The 20,848-nt window shown below is 38.4% G+C and overlaps 1 long non-coding RNA gene and 1 pseudogene across 1 annotated transcript; one reads left to right on the plus strand and one right to left on the minus strand.

Moving 5' to 3' along the window:
• The first annotated feature begins 38 nt into the window (after positions 1 to 38).
• LOC136255100 (sacsin-like) overlaps positions 39 to 20,848 on the plus strand; it is a 35,766-nt pseudogene continuing 14,956 nt past the window's right edge.
• LOC136256182 (uncharacterized) lies at positions 11,297 to 14,793 on the minus strand. Its single transcript, XR_010701356.1, has 3 exons — positions 13,463 to 14,793; positions 12,115 to 12,186; positions 11,297 to 11,600 (listed from the first exon to the last, which is right to left on the minus strand). It is a non-coding gene; the product is annotated as an uncharacterized lncRNA (long non-coding RNA).

Raw genomic sequence — 20,848 nt, forward strand, 5'->3', positions numbered from 1 at the left:
ATCTCGCGATTAACTGTAAACTGTAACGGCGCGCGCAACAAGAAACGGCTGTTTCTACAGAAAATGTGAATAAGTGTTGGATACAAACTTGTGTAATTTTTGTATAAAAGCATATTAGAAGAGTTTACGCTATCAATTACGAGTAGCATTGGTGCCTCTAAAAACCCAGGCTTGAACCAGCAGCGCGAAGCGCGCCAAGGAAATGAGTGAAGAGTCTCCACAAGCCTGCAGCTTGACTCACGAAACCATGGAAGGTATGCATTAGTGCTAACGTGAATACTTGTAGTACTGCATATAAATCTGTAGCTATAGAGTAATAAACAGTTGTGATGTAGCTACGTAGCAACAAAAAATTCACAGAGTAGCCGGTGAATCGCTGGAGATGATCCGGCTAGCTACTGCCAGTGTAAGCAATAACATCAGTGTCCGTACAATGAATCGGTACATTGAATTTGGCAATGAATTAACTTTGTAAACAGGGGCGTATACCGAGGCGTATACTGAAAACAAAGCCAGTAGCTCAGTACTGTGCTCACTGATCATCGGTATGTACGTAATGCAGTGTAAGAGGGACAAAATGCCGTCCGCCACAAGTCGAGTACCAGCATAGATTATCGAGGTTTTAATATGTTTCAGGGTGTATAACATTCATCAGTGAAGGGTTAGATCTGTCAAAAATTATCCAATTCTACTCCTGTCGCTGGTAATTATATAAGGTGTAGCTACCACAAGCTCATGGGCTGTTGTAGGTGAGGAATCCGCACAGGAATAAAACTCAACCAGGCAGTGGATAGTTGATGGAACACCTAGATATACAAGTGAGCATTACCAGAGAGTACTATAAACCATTTCGGGTCACTAGTTTGTGATAAAGAATCGCGCAAGGCTGATTGTTACAACAAATTTTAATGGATCACGTATAGTTTTCTATCCCCTTTCTCGATAATCTATGATAGCAGGTATAAAATTCAATTTGTGCATATACGTATGTTGGTCTCATGAAGCCAAGCCGTTTTGTGTGGATGGGGGAAAAATGGTCTGGTGAAGTTATATCAAACTGTTGTGTTCTGGCAGTCGACAGATTCTGGGGGATTCTATTGTGTGGCTTCTGATTGGAAGGATTGGTGTGGACATTAAACCCATACAAATGCAAAACCCTTCAGGTTCTATAGGCTTGCACTTCTATGTGTTTGACATCATCCATACCAATCTACAGTCCTTTTTTCCAATCAGAAGTCATATAATATAATCCCACTCAACAGTGCTATTAAAAAGGAGGAAAAATGTTCTAGCTATATGTGTATATGACATGTATGTAAAGTTGCTACAGTATTATGTACACACCTGACTACCAGGTAAGATTATCTATTTAGTGTGGGCATGTAATGAAAAAAATATTGACTTGTGTGGGTTGACCTTTTACAAGGGAGTATTAAAATATTTCTACAAGTGTCAAGTTTCATCTCAAGATTCACCACAAGACTTATATCATGCTGAAAATTCTCTTCATTTCATAGTGGCGGCTGGTAGAGTAAACATCAATTTCTGGGAGAGAGATTTGGATTTTAGTTCGATTTGATCACTGAATTGTTCTGATTAGCAACAGTTAGTTGTGCCTGGACTTTTATCATGTTATAATTTATTTATTTCAGCTTTTCTTTTGCATAGTGTTTGAGAGCTAGGTATTGTAATATTACTGGGAGATGAATCTCTGTAGAGCTAGCAGGGGCGGATCCAGGATTTTTCAAGAGGGGGGTCTCTGAGTTGGGTGGAGGGTAACCCCCCCCCCCCCCCCCCCCCATAAAGTTCACACAATTATTTAACTCAGTACATTCGGCCTACAGCTATGCGTAGCATTCATACATAAAATGTGCCCTTAGGCAAACTTTAACAAACACGATGTGTGTATCTAGCTATAACTAGCTGGAAACCTACATTCCTGAACAAGTCGAAGAACTACTGAAGTTGCTAACTCCTGTGTCACTTTGTAATTCATACTGTCGAGTGCGGGGACCGGCATTCTGTGTCTTCTGGGTGAGGTCTTAAGAACAGCTGAGTGATATCACGTGCCCATATTTACCAAAGGCGGAGTCAGGTGTATTACCACAAAAGAAAAGTACCGACAGTAAAACACTCTTCATATACAAATCAGACGTACCTTTACAACAATATCAGTGATTCCAAATGCCATTATTCCCTTGCAGCTGCCAGCTCTTCTACGTACAGTAAACGTGTGTCTTCTGCCATTCGCTGAACTTTAAACAATCCATATCACTTGAGTCCATATCACGTGAGCTATCATCACGTGATGCTATATCAAACATTTATTGATCTTTCACGATCTGTTGCTTTCTCTGTGCATTTTCTGTCTTAGATTTCCTGTTCGGGGTTCAACCTGAAGGGGGGTCTTGAGACCCCAAAGACCCCCCCCCCCCCCCTGGATCCGCCCCTGGCTAGCCATGCAGATCAGCGCTGCTTCATTTTATTCACTCCTCCATAAGCAAAGAATGGAGTAATCACCTCCATTTTATGCTTATGGAAAAAGTTATTCAAACATGATCTAAGTAACATGTTTGTAATGATGTTTCCATTGTTTTGGTATTACATATAGTTAGCCATAACAAGGTACCACAGTGTCTAATATCTTATGTGAAACAAAAAAAATGATTGAAGGTTATCCCAATCCTGTAATTATAACATGTGCAGTCAGACACAAATATGTAGCTTTTTCAAAGTATATAGACCGAAGTAAATTGTAGCATTGTGTTTCCCACTATTGCATTATGTTGGTTGTTTTTCATATCCATGATAAAGCTGACCTATACGTGAGCTAGAAGGAAGCTTAGAAAAGCTGGTCTTTGCTGCAGGGTAAATTGCAATGGTTTTTAGTTTGAGCATAGACCATGGTTCAAGTTATGTGCAGCTTTTCCTATCTGTGCCCAAGCTTTTAACTTACCGTATAGAGGGAAATTTTTGAAAGGTTAAATTTTCGAAAAATTCGAAAATAACAATGTGTTTTCGAAAATAGTACATCCTGGCTTTGAAGTGACAATCAAAGAAAGTGACTATAGCTAGGTATATATAAATAATTTTTGCGAGTGCACGCATGCATAGTTTCAACTAATATCAGTAAACTATAGGCCTAATGTATTATAGCTAGGCACTGGGCCACACACAAGTAGCTAACCGTATTGCTATAGCTACCACACACATGCATATGAGCGAGCACGAATGACACCATGAGTCTTGAAGCCTATAAGAGCTCGAGAGACCAGAAATTACTAGGAAAGACTATTGTCAGCAAACATCTACATGGGCCAAAAAATGCCATGTACTTAGCTATGGCTCAATCCACGGCTCGATCTGCAGGCCACTGAGGCGAAGTCCACCAAACAACATGGTTCAACCTATGAAGGAAGACCCTAGGGTACGTAGCTAGACAAGATTCTATCAAAGCCAGATTGGGCGTTTATCTAGCTATACTGAACAATCAAAGCCGCAAATTTTAGTTATGTATGTATGTGATCAATGCAACCACTGTTAGCTTCCTCCATGAATTAATTATCTACAGTGCGGCACGGTAAAGAGGCATTGTTTCGAATTTACAATCAAGCACTCTTTTTCGAAAATTTAACCTTTCGAAAATTTCCCGCTATATGGTACATTACCATGCATAAATAACCTTGGTTAGACAAACATAACATTATTTTCACTGAGTACATGGCTAGTCCTCTCCATATCAGTGACCTTAGAAAAATCATGTGATAAAGGTTTTGCTGTCACTTAATGATATTTACAAACTATATCCGGCTAAAGAAAAAACCGGTTGTTTTCGCACATTCTTTGAATTCCATTCTATTGCTTCTCTGTTATCTCTATAGTAACAATGGAGTGGAGTGCCAAAGTTTCAATCTTTTGTGATGTAATCTTGGAAGTTATAATGTTATAGGTGCTTAGGTAATCAATTTTAACTCATGGCTGAAACAAGTAGACCTGTTCACCATGAACTGGCAAATCCATCAATGTAGTGCTGTTTTAACAAAGAAATGACAACATACAGTAAACTCTATTTCTACTACATCATGAATGAGCACCACAACTCACATGCATTTTGTGTATATACACAAGACACAAAGATTTCTTGCTCTCCATAAACAGGCATATCCAATGATGTATATGTTAAGCTTTGTTTCACCACATCATGAAGTAATTTAATATGCATAAAACTTTTTATGTGGCATGAATATATATTTACCCAGTATAATACACTAAAACAGAATTTGTGAAAATGACCAGTTTTTGCTTAGCTGATCACAATTTATTAATAGCAATATGACCCTAATTGCTAAATTGATGTCTCCTACTAAATCATACAATTGATCAACATCATCTATTTCATTTATAAAAGACGCTGATCAATCTTATGTATAGTACAGGCTGTATTCTTATTTCTGACCACCTTTGTATACACATAGTGAATGAAGATGTATAGCCATGAGAACATTCATGTAGCTGTTGTGTCACTGGCACTTGTATTTCATAGCGTTGCTGATTTAAATGGGGAATTTCTTTATTGGTAGTTAACTTGTTTATGCATTTACACACATGTAGCTACGTATGTGTGGTGGTAATGTACGTAGTACGTATGTGGTAAAGTGTGTGTGGTGAAAGTACACATGCAGTTGAGACATAATATATTATTGTCACAACCACAAAAGACATCCTTATTATGCCAAGTTAGCTGTTATTTGATTTTTCTCAGAAGGCCAATGTTATTCACAGAAAAAATGATTCTAAAAGTGACCAGAATACTTGGAAAGTGGATGGTCTTTAATTAGACAACTTAATTACTATTAATTTACTTGAAATATCAAATCAAATGATAACATCTCTGGCTTTAGAGGTGAATTATGTACCACTTTAATCTGTGGGGTTTTCACAATTGTGACTGGATATAGCATAATCAATGATATGGGTGCAAGAACCAAAACTGATAACACCAGCATGAAGTTACTGTATATCAATTTCCACATCTAGCTTGCCTTCAACTTGTCTGGTCTGTTTTTGGTAGATTATTTACTGGCGGCCTCCTGTGTAACCACACCAGACATCTGTACAGTTCTGTGAACACCAGGGACATGTTGTAGAGGGTTCAGACACTCTAGACAGAAGAGCAGGGAGCTGTATGTCTGTTTTGTGAGATGTCAGCCTATTTCCTGCTTCTGATGAGCTGTTTTGTTGCCTTCAATTACCATCCTCCTGCATTTTGTAGCCTATCTCTTGCCCGTACCACCACTCCCATCCTCCGCGACTTGTGATACAACAACACTGATGAAAAACCTATCTAAAATGGTGGGAAACTTTCCTAGGCCACCAGATGCTTGTAAAGGGTATGAATTGATCCATCTTTGGTGAAAAATCCATACATGTAGCTGTCAAGGCTGGTAAGTAGCAATGCTTAAAGTATTAAGATACTTTTTTTCTGTGAATTAACAATGTGCCTATATGGGCGATTTTCCAAGCATCAGGTTGTTTATGAGTTGTATAGTGATACGATCATGTCTGTGTGTACTTGACCACTCTATCTATATGTCTATATCTATCTAATCAAAAACAGCCAAGCTGTAAAAAAAGGTGCGGCCCCCAAAAAGGCCATGGTGAAAAAAGATGTGAAATCCAAGGTGGCGGCCAAGAAATGGCTGTGATGGTAGGTTAATGGTTACATTTTAATAACAACAATTCAGGTGAATTTGGTGCCAAGACCAAGCGGCACAAAATTCACTTGAATTGTCGTTATTAAAATGTAACCATTAACCTACCATCACAGCCATTTCTTGGCCGCCACCTTGGATTTCACATCTTTTTTCACCATGGCCTTTTTGGGGGCCGCACCTTTTTTTACAGCTTGGCTGTTTTTGATTAGATATCACTTCTTTTTGTATTTGTATACTGCAAAGCCGGACTATGGCTGGCTTTGAGGCTTTTTTAACCCATGTGTTTTTTCTTTACTACAGGAAGAAGAAAAGAACTTCAAGAAGAATTTTAGTACTTCAATTATTTTTGATTTTATTAGTAATTATACAAATTATATACATATATTTATTACATGCCCATTATTCCCCACAAGATATTTTTTTGCAGCTGATCTCTCTACTGGGTGACTTGAAATGTAGCTGAACTATATACAGGATGGTTTCTTTGTAGCTGAACTCTCTACAAGGTAACCTCTTCTAGCTGGTCTCTCTACAGGGTATTATGTTTCTAGCTGAACTCTCTACAGGTGATTTGTTTGCAGTTAAACTATCTACATGGTGGTGTCTTTGTAGCCGAACTTTCTACATGATGGTTTCTTTGTAGCTGAACTCTCTATAAGGTGACTTCATCTAGCTGAACTCTCTACAGGGTGATTTTTTTGTAGCTGAACTCTCTGCAGGGTGATTTGTTTGCAGCTGAACTCTCTACATGATGGTTTCTTTGTAGCTGAACTCTCAAGGTTACTTCGTCCAGCTGATCTCTCTACAGGGTGATTTGTTTCTAGCTGAACTCTCTACAGGTGATTTGTTTGCAGCTAAACTCTCTACACGGTGGTTTCTTTGTAGCTGAACTCCCTACATGATGGTTTCTTTGTAGCTGAACTCTCTCTACAAGGTAACTTCGTCTCTACAGGGTGATTTGTTGTAGTTGAATTCTCTACAAGGTGGTTTGTATGAGGCTGAACTCTCTACTTGGCGGTTTCTTTGTAGCTGAACTCTCTACAGAGTGATCTGTTTGCAGCTGAACTCTCTACATGATGGTTTCTTTGTAACTGAACACTCTACAAGGTGACTTCTTCTAGCTGATCTTTCTACAGGGTGAATTGTTGTAGCTGAACTCTCTACAAGGTAACTTCTTCTCTACAGGGTGATTTGTTGTGGTTGAATTCTCTACAAGGTGGTTTGTATGAGGCTGAACTCTCTACATGGCGGTTTCTTTGTAGCTGAACTCTCTACAGAGTGATCTGTTTGCAACTGAACTCTCTACATGATGGTTTCTTTGTAACTGAACACTCTACAAGGTGACTTCTTCTAGCTGATCTTTCTACAGGGTGAATTGTTGTAGCTGAACTATCTACAAGGTAACTTCTTCTAGCTGATCTCTATACAGGGTAATTTGTTTGTAGTTGAATTCTGTACAAGTGGTTTCTTTGTAGCTGAACTCTGTACATGATGGTTTCTTTGTAGCTGAACTCTTTACAAGGCGACTTCTTCTAGCTGAACTCTCTACGGGGTAATTTCTTTGTAGCTGAACTCTCTATATGATGGTTTCTTTGTAACTGAACTCTGTACAAGGTAACTTCTTCTAGCTGATCTTTCTACTGGGTGATTTGTTTGCAGCTGAACTCTCTACATGGTGGTTTCTTTGTTGCTGAACTCTCTACAAGGTGAATTCTTCTACCTGATCTCTCTACAGGGCGATTTGTTTGTAACTGAACTCTGTACAAGTGCGTTTTTGTGGGTGATCTCACTGCAGGTTGATTTGTTTGTAGCTGAACTCACTAAAGGGTGATTTTGCTTGTAGCTGAACTCCTTGCATTGTATCTAGTTTCTAGCTGATCTCTCTACAGGGTGATTTGCTAGTAGCTGATCTCTCTACAAGTTGATTTGTATGTAGCTGATCTCTCTGCAGGTTGATTAATTTGCAGCCGATCTCTCTACAAGGTAATTTGTTTGTAGCTGAACTGTCTGTAAAGTGATTTATTTGTAGCTGATTTCTCTGCAGGTTGATTTGTTTTAGCTGAACTCTCTACAGGGTGATTTACTTGTAGCTGAACTCCTTACATTGTGTCTAGTTTCTAGCTGATCTCTCTACAGGGTGATTTGTTTGTAGCTGATCTCTCTACAAGTTGATTTGTGTGTAGCTGATCTTTCTACTGGTTGATTTGTTTGTAGCCGATCTCTCTACAAGGTAATTTGTTTGTAGCTGAACTCTGTACAAGGTGCTTTTTTGTAGGTGATCTCACTGCAGGTTGATTTGTTTGTAGCTGAACTCACTAAAGGGTGATTTGCTTGTAGCTGAACTCCTTACATTGTGTCTAGTTTTTAGCTGATCTCTCTACAGGGTGATTTGTTTGTAGCTGAACTCTCTATAAGGTGATTTGTTTGCAGCTGAACTCTCTACATGGTGGTTTCTTTGTTGCTGAACTCTCTACAGGGTGTTTTGCTTGTAGCTACTCTCTACAGGGTGATTTGTTTCTAGCTTATCTCTCTACAGGTTGATTTGTGTGTAACTGATCTCTCTACAAGCTGATTTGTTTGTAGCTGAATTCTCTGCAAAGTGTTTTGTTTGTAGCTGACCTCTCTTCAGGGTGATTTGTTTCTAGCTGATCTCTCTACAGGGTGATTTTTTTGTAGCTGACCTCTCTTCAGGGTGATTTGTTTCTAGCTGATATCTCTACAGGGTGATTTTTTGTAGCTGACCTCTCTTCAGGGTGATTTGTTTCTAGCTGATTGCTCTACAGGTTGGTTTGTTTGTAGCTGAACTCTCTACATGGTGATTTGCTTGTAGCTGAACTCCTTACATTGTGTCTAGTTTCTAGCTGATCTCTCTACAGGGTGATTTGTTTGTAGCTGATCTCTCTACAAGTTGAATTGTGTGTAGCTGATCTCTCTGCAGGTTGATTTGTTGATAGCCGATCTCTCTACAAGGTAATTTATTTGTAGCTGAACTGTCTAAAAGGTGATTTGTTTGTAGCTGATCTCTCTGCAGGTTGATTTGTTTTAGCTGAACTCTCTACAGGGTGATTTATTTGTAGCTGAACTCCTTACATTGTGTGTAGTTTCTAGCTGATCTCTCTACAGGGTGATTTGTTTGTAGTTGATCTCTCTACAAGTTGATTTGTGTGTAGCTGATCTCTCTGCAGGTTGATTTGTTTGTAGCCGATCTCTCTATAGGGTAATTTGTTTGTAGCTGAACTCTCTATAAGGTGATTTGTTTGTAGTTGATCTCTCTGCAGGTTGATTTGTTTTAGCTGAACTCTCTACAGGCTTATTTTATTTGTAGCCGATCTCTCTACAGGGTAATTTGTTTGTAGCTGAACTCTCTACATGGTGGTTTCTTTGTTGCTGAACTCTCTACAGGGTGTTTTGCTTGTAGCTGATCTCTCTACAGGGCAATTTGTTTGTAGCTGATCTCTCTACAGGGTGATTTTTTTGTAGCTGACCTCTCTTCAGGGTGATTTGTTTCTAGCTGATCTCTCTACAGGGTGATTTTTTGTAGCTGACCTCTCTTCAGGGTGATTTGTTTCTAGCTGATTGCTCTACAGGTTGGTTTGTTTGTAGATGAACTCTCTACAGGGTAATTTACTTGTAGCTGAACTCCTTACTTTGTGTCTAGTTTGTAGCTGATCTCTCTACAGGGTGATTTGTTTGTAGCTGATCTCTCTACAAGTTGATTTGTGTGTAGCTGATCTCTCTGCAGGTTGATTTGTTTGTAGCCGATCTCTCTACAGGTAATCTGTTTGTAGCTGAACTCTCTATAAGGTGATTTGTTTGTAGCTGATCTCTCTGCAGGTTGATTTGTTTTAGCTGAACTCTCTACAGGGTGATTGCTTGTAGCTGAACTCCTTACATTGTGTCTAGTTTCTAGCTGATGTCTCTACAGGGTGATTTTTTGTAGCTGAACTCTCTTCAGGGTGATTTGTTTCTAGCTGATCTCTCTACAGGTAGATTTGTGTTGATTTGTTCATTGCTGATTGCTCTAAAGGTTGATTTGTTGCAGCTGAACACCCTGCAATGTGTTTTGTTTGTAGCTGATCACTCTAAAGGGTAATTTGTTTGTAGCTGAACTCTCTCCACAGTGACATGTGTGTAGCTGAATTCTGTGTAACTGAATTCTCTAGAGAGTGACTTAATTGTAGCTGAATTCTCTACAGGGTGCATGACTTGTTTATAGCTGAACTTTCTTCAGTGTGACTTGTAATGTTCTGAATCTCTATAGTGATATATTTGCTTAACTCTCCACATGGTGACTTGCTTCTTGCTGAACTGTCTATAAGATTAACTGTTTGCAGCTGAACTCCCTACAGAATAACTTGTGATGTAATAAAATTCTATAATGGAGTAAATAAATTAGCCGAATGCTCTATTAGGGTGACTGTTCTATTAGAGTATCTCGATCTCGCATTTGCTACACGGAGTAGGCTTTAGAATCATAACTCAGTGGTTTGTAATCCGATTCATCTGTACTAATGCAAGGACTTTCTATGAGGATTATTCCAACTGTACACCGATTTTCAGCTCATTGCTCTAAGCGGTTTGCCTAGTAGGCGTGAAAACTAATCAAGACTCACGGTAGTGAGTCGCGCGGCCAGTAAAGCAGAAACGCGCGCCGCAGACAATAAATGACGCGACCACTACGTGAGGATTTTACAAGAACGAACGTTCTCAAATTTGGCCTTCCTGTAATCCACCCGTCACTTACGCTATCCCTCTGAAACTCTGGAGTTGAACTCATCGTGTCACTAGTAACTACCACACAAGCAGTGAAGCAAATCCATGCCGATTGTTTCGTGATCGAGATTGCCGACATGAAAGGGGACGTTTCATTTTTTTTTTTTTTTTTTTTTTATCGCATGCGGTTAGACGCAACCGCAGGTGTATGCCTTGCGTTCCTTTGTGCATTCCGAACATTGATCGCCCTGTTATCGCTTCAGTATTCACTCAATCACCTCAAGATTCACATCATCGATTTCACCATACATGATTACCCTACAGTCGTGATTTCAGCACCAAACGAAGTTTCAGTCGTCCTCAGTCGACCTAGAGGCCAAATACAAATCCCAGATTGTTGTTTTCCGCAATACTCGCTTGGCATGTAGGGCAATGTGTCTTTAAACTGTTCTGAAAGTTTCGTTCAGATTGAAACATTTGTTTTCGAGAATGGCTAGTTTGAAATTTGAATTTAGTCGCCCCCACGTCATTTGCTCTCTAAGAATTTTACTCGGAATTTAAAGAATGACGCAGAGCACAACTGCGGTCTCTGGGTATTGATGAACTGGCGCTCTATGTAGTTAATCAGTACATATAGCCACCAAGAAGTGTGCTGCCATAGATTATAGTCCATAGATATAGCTAATCTATGGTGCTGCATACCATCCTTCGTTTTGAAATTAGTCGCCCCCACATAATTTGTCCTCTAAGGGCGCGGCTTAAAGAATGACACAAGAGTACAACTGCGGTTACCAGTTGTTGACACAAGCTGTGAGTAATTAGCACATGTAGCTAGCTTAAAAGGAAGTGTGCAAAATCGCCTAATACAATTGTCACCATGCATTATTGCATTTTATAGCACCCCCACACAAAATTACACATGTAATTACAACATACAGAGGAGACACATGAATACCAAACACTTTTCACAACAATAATGTAAGAATTGTACAATAATGACTGTAATATAACTGCTATGCAAATGTTTTCCAGTGGCCCGCCATGGTAGCAAGTCTCACATGACGGCATGTATATTCATCCAAACACAATGGGAGTAACGAGTGAGTATGATGACAACAAGTTGGTATGACTCCATTTGTAGAATCCAGATGAGTGGGTGTGGCTCCAGTATGTCTAAACGGTTAACAAACATTCCTTTTATAAATACGTGCTAGAGTTGCAATATAATAGTATAGTATTTAAATGCAATAATACATAGTCTCCATTGCATCACTATCAAACGACACTAAGTGGAGGATATTGTTGCATCTCTAGTATGTACACTCTATCAGTACAACCTATCTTAATGGCCACTAGTATAGAAAGACAACCACTCTTGAAAAGCCAATTCCAATTGAGAATTTATACACTGTTACCTGCTGAATGAGTGAAGGTGGCAATAAACAAGTTCCACCGTAATTTATACACGTGATCTGATCCTGTATATTCTGTCAGTGGATGAGATCCACTTGGCCAGGACAAAATGTGACTCAAGTGCCCTGGATGATCCATACTCAACCAACTTATGACCCAGTGGCACAATGGAACTGACTATTTATAGAGAATACAATTACATTTATTTCTAAGATGTGTGGATGTGTGGACACATTACAACACATTACATGTACATACAAGACACGCTACGTACTGTTTTAGCATTTCAAGTCACCACATTATACACGTACCAGTCAACAATGCTTCATAGTGCCCATCAGTAAACCTGAAGAAAAGTTACGAAAAATAAAAATTCACATAAGTACAATGAAACCTCATTAATATGGCAGGCTGTGGGACCAAAAAATTTGGCCTGAATAACAAGGTGGCCTTATTAATGAGGTCATAAGTAATGCTTAGCTATATTTGGGACCTACTAGAGGTGGCCAATATAATGAGGTGGTCTTATTAAAGAGGTGGCCACTAAGTGAGGTTTCACTGTACATATAGTTCACAATATTGTGAACAATATTAATGGTTAACAATATACACTGAAACCTGCAGGTCACTTCTTGTGGACGATTGCTCTCTACACAAAATGACACATTCAGAGATTGTATTTAGATGGATGATACAGTAACGCATTGTGACTTCAATACTCGTGATGTGTCACTGCTAGGCAGCAACCATATACACGGCACTGCCACATCGCACTTGCTCGCACACACAATTTTGCTAAAGATTTTACAACTTGATAATTAAGGGGTGTGGCAACTAGCTGTTTCCCTTCTGTACAAGTGGCCACCAAGACAGGTCCACTGTGGATGAAAGCCAGGCATTAGATATTTGGTATTTCATGTGTTGAAGACATTCCAGGGCTTCTGGTAGTCTCAAATCTCACCACAGTTTAACTCAGGCAGTGTTGTGGTCACCACTAAACTACTGGAATGCTGTGTTATGTTCATCTTATGCTTGGCTACTATATTGTAGAACTGAAATGGATACTCTGAAAAATATATCCTATGGATAATGACTTCATCACTTTCTTCATCAGGAGCTTATAAGGACCAACAGTGAAACTTTTTACACTTGGGGCTGACAGTCAACTGCCTATGTCTGAAGCAGTGCTTTTGGTGCTCTAACAGATTGGCTGCCCCCTTGCTGCCAGCACTCACTGTCTCATACGCTGTCATACACTAAATCCATCTCTATAGCCAGTTAGAACAGCATGCTTCTTACCTTTTTTTAAGGCCGCATAATGCAGCCACCTCTTTAAAAGGCAAGGTTAGAAAATTTTGTCCCTACGGCCTGAATAATGACCAGTTTTCACTGTACTATTAGTGATTAGTGATCATGGGGGATTATTTATTAAGATACTAAGATATACAAACGCTACAACCTCTAAATATAGCAGTAAATTTTTTACCCTGGTCCAATGTCTCATAATAATCGTGACTTCGTGAGAGACTCTACTGTGACAAATACATGTTTATCATGATATGTGCTAATCGCCTTTTTACAATTAAGTTTTACAACACAAATACATGTATAGTTAAACTCACCAATTGCGACTAAATCCCTTCAACACGAAAAGACAAATAATGAGACAACCTTGGAGACAACAGCCACACAAGCCTATTCTGGTGCGTTTATTTAGTAGTAATATAAATTTTAAAGGCGTTTATTTACAACAGGACATAATTACGCGCCCCTCTATTGTCTCTGTACATACTTGCCTTTTCTCATTTCATTTCACAAGATCTCTTGGCAGGGGCGTAGCTTCTTCACTTGAATTAGTCAATGCTTGAAGTAGATCGAGATACTCTAATAAAACAGTCACATTTCTACAAGTGCCATATTTTTATATTGTAAAGTCTGTAAGTAGCTAGTAATTTAAACTATACAATCCGATGCTAAGCAGAAGTTGTAACTATGCTAAATATTGATTGCTGTGTTCAGCGGTGGAGCAAGTAGTTGATATGAGGGGGGCTGGGCTGACCCAGACTTATTTCTATAGTTTAGTAAGGTGAGACCAAAAAAAAAAAAAAAAAAAAAAAAAAAAGGTCGCAACCAACTGACAAGAGCTTCCACCTCACCAGCTACCATTTCTAGCTGATAAACTACATAAAAATCCTTACATAGCTCGCTACACACTGAATACTTTATTAGAGTGACTGCTCTATTAGAGTATCTCGATCTTTATCACGGTTTTCAGCCCCACTCCAAGAAAGATAATTTCGGTGTGATATCATTCTGAGGGGGGGCTAAGCCCCCCCCCCCTTTCCGCCGCCTATGGCTGTGTTACAGCTGTTTTGTGACTGCTCTAATAGAGTATCTTGATCGTTTCAATGCAGTACAAGATGAAAGGCAAAGTGTTGTTAAGGGTTTACTAGTTAAAATGGGTGTTAGTTGACTGCAGTTGCATGCCACTAACAGGGCCGTCCAGAGAAATTAGAGGGCCCAGGGAAAAGAGTTAAAGAGGGGCCCAGGGGCAAGGAAGGGTCTAGATCCTGACTGCTCTATTAGAGTATATCGATCTTTCTTTAAACAGGTATTCAAGTGGCCCCTTTCAGGCTGTGGTAGGGGGAAAAATACCCCAGTTACCCCCAATGTGGGCGGCCCTGGCCACTAAAATTACAGTTATATTTTAATATTCTGTCACTGTAATCTGGGGTTTCTGTCAAAACCATGGAAACTACTGACTCACCTACTGTTATCAACAGTGCATTGCTTATTCTAACAAAAAGTATTGAAATCCCATCCAAAAACAGCTTATAGCTGTAAAAAAAGTGCGCGTCCAAGTAAAGCAGAGTTAACTGCGACAAAAAGTAATGATATCATAATGCGGCCATGTGCGAGGTGTGCAAGTTGTAATATTAGCTAATCAGATAATACAATGTTATTGTTAAAGTGTTAATGAGAACTATGTGATGCTGCTAGTTTTGAAGTGTGTGAGCATCTTCATAAATGCCACATAAATTTAATTCTCAATAAAGCAATGTGTATAGATTCTCTGATAGTAATAAATAGTTTGAGTTTGGCCGCCTTTCCTGTATACAGCAATGCTACGAACAAAGGAAAGGTGGCCAAACTCAAACTATTTATTACTATCAGAGAATCTATACACATTGCTTTATTGAGAATTAAATTTATGTGGCATTTATGAAGATGCTCACACACTTCAAAACTAGCAGCATCACATAGTTCTCATTAACACTTTAACAATAACATTGTATTATCTGATTAGCTAATATTACAACTTGCACACCTCGCACATGGCCGCATTATGATATCATTACTTTTTGTCGCAGTTAACTCTGCTTTACTTGGACGCGCACTTTTTTTACAGCTATAAGCTGTTTTTGGATGGGATACCTTTTTATTCATAAAAATCGATCGCGTAATTGTGACACAGGTTGGGTTTTGTGTCATATCTCCGTGGTCTTTATCTCGATTCCTTTCAAACCACCAAAAGGCACTCCTACGATGGTTACTCCATCTACATAGCAATTTTCAACTCATTCCATGAAGCGGTTTACCCTGTAGGCGTGACAACAAATCGATCTTGTTTAATAATCGGTCATAACTCCTGAACCATTCCTCGGATTTGTACCAAATTTGATGCTAGGATTCGCCTTTGGACTCCCTTTCTGTGTACCAAATTTCAAGGCGATCGGAGTACGCGTTTGCTTGTTATAGCAATTTTTGCAAGTGTGCGAAAAGACGAAGAAGATGAAGAAAAAAAAACGAAACTTTGGCAGCTCGTATCTCGGAAATGGCTGGAGCGATTTCCTTCAAATTTGGAATGTAGACTCCCTTGGCTGGCGAACAACTGTGTAGCAAATTTAGTTCCAATCAGATGAGTGATCACCGAGATACAAAGGTGTGAAAATGACGTTTTCGTTCTTCCTGTCAATATACTCACGGTGTGGCGCGCCGGCTTCTTGGGCCGCACGACACACTATCGTGTGTCTTGATCTGTCTCTCTACAAAAGTTTCTACTGTGATTTTAAACTTACAGTGTCATAATGCATTTACAGAAGTATGTACTGTATAAGCCAGTGGTATGTACATTAAGCTGCTGGCTTGTTGATGTGGCAACTATTATGAAATATGAAGTTGTTTACTAATAATTATATTGAATTGTACAAATTGTATTGTTTTGTTATAGCCATCAGAATAATTATGTACCTGCACATGGCTCAAACATTGGTGTCTAACAATGATATGTATGCGTACATATATTATGAATGGCAAGATCAGTTTACGTACGTGCAATTGTTTGTAGAAGATGAAGAGGAGGGATATTTTGGTCAAGAACAAGTACCTCTCACAGATGAGATTAGAGAAATTCTTGAAGAATATCCTGATGGTCAGATCTTTAAAGTAAGATGGGTATATTTAAAGTTATTAAGTTGATTTAAAGTAAGATGCAATAGTTGTAACATGGGCATGAGAGCTTTGCCTGATATGTATGCTTGACTGCCCGAGGGCCGCAGGCCAAAGGGCAGAGGGCATACACATCAGGCAAAGCCCGAATGCCCTGTGTTACAGCTGATATGTAACACTTATTAGTCTGATAGCCTGTACATGGTTATCAACCACCCAAACCAATACGAGTCCAGCCACTGGATGTATTATATTTGCATACCTAAAATTTTCGATTACGGGTCAGCAGCTAGTACGTTCTGGTTACATTTGGTTATGATGAACAGACATATCCTAGAGATATAACGGAGGATTTTAGTTATGCAAGTTTAATGTTTTAATCAGTGCTATTGAATTGTTTATGGAAAAAGTATGGAGTTTACTAAAGTCCTAGATAGGTAAGCTTTGCTTATAGAGTGGTTACTCTGTGCAGAGCGGTAGCTTCGTGATGAGGGCATGTACGCATTTGAAAACATGCGGAAACGATCAGTGAATAAGCTATAGCACTAGTTCTCACCTTAGCCCAACATTTTCCAACTTGTAGGCTGACGAGGATAACAAAACACTCTTCGTCTGAGTGGTTTTCATGACAAAATCCAAGTCGGTCATCCTAATCACGTGAGTATTAATCAATCCCCACAATCGATTTCGGCCTCAACGTCTATATAATCACTGCCCAGTTGTAGCACAGTCTACATTTCGTATATAGCCCGGCTAGCTTGGCTACATACGAAATATAACCTGGGCAGCTCTTTTGATTTGATGTGTGAAAGTGTTACATATGTATTTAAAGGTACAGTACATATATGTACACATGCTAAGTTGTTATTTCCAGTAGTGTAGTTAGACTTTTAGTGATGGTAGGGCCTAGGTGGGGCACACCATCGCATCGAGCCTGAGTCCGCCCATGCAATCATAAGTACACAACATATCAGTCCATCTCACTGTCGAATCTTTATGCATGTATAGTAGGAACAATGAAGGTGTGGGGATAGCCCGTAATAAAATATCACCCAAAACCTGCCTTGACTTTTCCTCACAATGACATGACAGTATTGGTTGAGTAAAGTCAATCCCAAAAGTGCCTTCAGATCGACCCAAAATGTTTTTGTCAAGATGCTACAGAATCGTAAAATGCTTTTATTTGACAGAATTTTCTAATGTCTGCCTGATGCGTTCAGTCAAGCATAACAGAGAACTAGGTACAGCTATAGCCCTACTTCTTTCACACCAACGTTTCAAATTCACTTAAGAAGAATATTGATAAACATACAATACGTGCGCTATTGTCTTGCCTTTTATCCTTCTGTACCAGTGAAGGTTTTCATCGATAGTGTATAGCGTTTCCATCCACTGGTGTGGCTAGCTACATGTTTCACAACATTAGTATTGTTTGACATGTATGCCTGTGGACATGTGTTGTAGATGTTGCGGTGGTGAGTGAGCTGTCCAATATCATCAGAGACGAGTGTTTGTTTGAAAGTTAACTTACCTGTAACTACTTGCATTTTTGAACATTTGCTGTGACCGACACTATTCACTACAGGCACGGATCCAAGACTTCTAAAAGGGGAAGTTACACTCTTTCACTGTTAAATCTTACCATTTAGGCTTTTAGAAATGCAACTGAAGCACCTTTAACAGTTGCTGTAATAGCTCAGTTTAGAAGACGATAATTAGAGGCACCTATTGCAGTAAGATAGCAGTTTCAAGTGATTTTTGAAGTATTGCTGTAAACAAAGGTAAAAGTAAGTGTTTTGTCATATAAAATCTTGTAATAAGTGTTTCTTTAACTGATAAACTGATTTTATTTTTATTGAATTGAAGAAAACTTGTCAGCAGTTCTCAGTCATGCATCTGCCAAAGGGGGGATTCCATGGAACCCTTTGAACTTTTATAAAGTTCTATTGCTATTTACCATATCACTTTTTGTTACACTTAAACGGCTTCTCAGAATTTGTTATTAATTTTATTGGCTTCATTTTAGTGCAATTACAAAAACAGACCACATTATTGGATTAATTGCACTCCTACTATTGGAACTACTGTATGACGAACTAAATCACTATCTGATTAATAACAGCATTGAACAAGCTAGTTGGGTGTGTTAAATGTCATGGGAATCAGATATAAAGTTCTGTATGTACGTGAAATGATAGAGAAAAGGAAGGAAAACTGAAGAAATTATTATGCCATTTTTGAAAGCTTGTATCTTGGAAATTCCTGGAGCAATTATGCTCAAATTTGGTATGTGCATTTCCATAGCAAAAACCATCTAATTTCATCAGCACAAAGCTACTTGCATACATATATGTGAAAATTGCATTATCGTTCTTACTAATAACACACTGGTATGACATGCTGGCTTCATGAGCTAAGCTACACACACTAACATGTGTCTTGATGATATTCTACTGTAAAATTTTGAAAGAATTTAGAGATTAATTATATTTTGCAGGAAATATTACAAAATGCTGATGATGCAAGAGCTAAAGAGGTGAAGTTTTTTATTGATGAGAGATCACATGGCCAACGCAACCTGCTACATCCTTCACTAGCAAAGTTCCAGGGACCAGCATTGTTGGCATACAATAATGCAGTGTTTACTGATGAAGACTGGACTAATATACAGAAACTGAAACGAAGTGACAAACGTTCCGATCCATTCAAAGTTGGAAAGTTTGGAATTGGATTCAATTCAGTTTTTCACGTTACTGGTATGTATATTAATTGTATATAGCCATAGTGTTTTATTTTACTGTACAATATAATTATGTTGGTATATTCCCTGTGTTGATAACATTTCCAACCAACAAACTGTGTAAAGCTACTGCATAGTTTTTTGTGGGGGGAAAGTTTTATGTACTTTGTGAATTAATATTCTTCTTGAAAATTTTTCCCTTGAAACATTTACTCAGTTCATTTACACATGCACCAAGTCCTAGTGAATCATACATATTAGAGCAGAATCATTGTCTTGAACTGTCACTTTTAATAATGCGGTGAAATTTGTTGGCATGAACAAGCCTTGCTTTGAGACTTGTACGTATATAGTGACATATCTATCACCTATACTTACCAACAAGCAAAGTTACTTTATGAGCGGCAAAAATCCACCTATTTTGCACAATGTATGAATTTCTTTTATTTTCTCACCATTATTCAAACAATGGGTTTCAGCCTATTATGATGATTATATAGTTTTGGAATTACGTATAATACTAGGCAGTAGGAAGAATTAAGAAATAATCAATTTGTACAGTGAATTGAACTGTAGATGCTTATATTTGCATTCTAAACTTTTAGTCTACGGTGTTAAGATTTGGCTAAAATTCTCACCATGAATTGGAAATTCCACAAAGTTATATGCATGGTTTTAGCTCGGTAGTCACTTGTGCATACATGAAGGCATTTTAATGAATAATTAAACTATGATGATTTTGTGTATGTCTACTGCATTGTAAATATATGCATTAGCACTCATACTCTAGGGGCCACAAGAATGAAACAAAAGATATTTAGGTTTGAGGATAGCTGATTAAATCTTGTGTTTTTAAAGCATGCATAATTTTGGGAAGGTACAAACACTGGACTGGACTACTGGAATGGACTACTGACTGCACTGGTATTTTTGTTTTGTTTTGTTTTGTTTTTTTGAATACAATAGTGTTGAGGTATGTTACACTCACATACAAGCATTTATGACTAAAACAAGTGTGTTGTGTAACAGCCAATGTGCCTAACAAAAGAGTTTAAAAATTGAACAAAAAAAAGACACACACACCAGTGCAGTCAGTAGTCCATTCCAGTAGTCCAGTCCAGTGTTTGCACCTTCCCAAACTTATGCATACTTTAAAAACACAAGAAGCCTAACCTAAACTAAAACCTAAATATCTTCTCAAACCTAAATATCTTTTGTTGTTTCATTTTTGTGGCCCCTAGAGTATGAGTGCCAATGCATTTGTTTATGATGCAGTAGACGTACACAAAATCATGATAGTTTAATTCTTCATTTAAAATGCCTTCATGTACGCTCAAGTGACTACCAAGCTAAAACTATGTATAATTTTGTAGATTTTCCAATTCATGGTGAGAATTTTAAGCCAAATCTCAACACCATAGACTGAAGTTATGGTATTGATGATATATTAGTTTTCAAAATTTCAATTTTATTTTTCAGAAACACCTCCTTGATGCCTTCTCTACAAAATCATTCTATTTTGCAGATAAGAATTAGCACATATATAATGACACTAAGACTATGTGTACATAAACAATGTAGTGGTACGTGTGAGGAAGAAGATTGGCTGGATAGTAACGATGATTGATTCTCAGTTATTAGACAGGAAGCTGCACCAATCTTCTGCTATTATCCCCTCAATTAACACCAATCAAGCCAGCACGCTAACACGCTAGCACGCACACGCCATTTACACTTTATTAATACACAACCTAAAATATTACACACATGTCAGACTTCTAAGCATAAATATTACATCAGGCCTAATAATTATATATTA

Source organism: Dysidea avara, chromosome 5 (assembly GCF_963678975.1).
Source record: "Dysidea avara chromosome 5, odDysAvar1.4, whole genome shotgun sequence".
Classification (NCBI taxonomy): Eukaryota; Metazoa; Porifera; class Demospongiae; order Dictyoceratida; family Dysideidae; genus Dysidea; species Dysidea avara.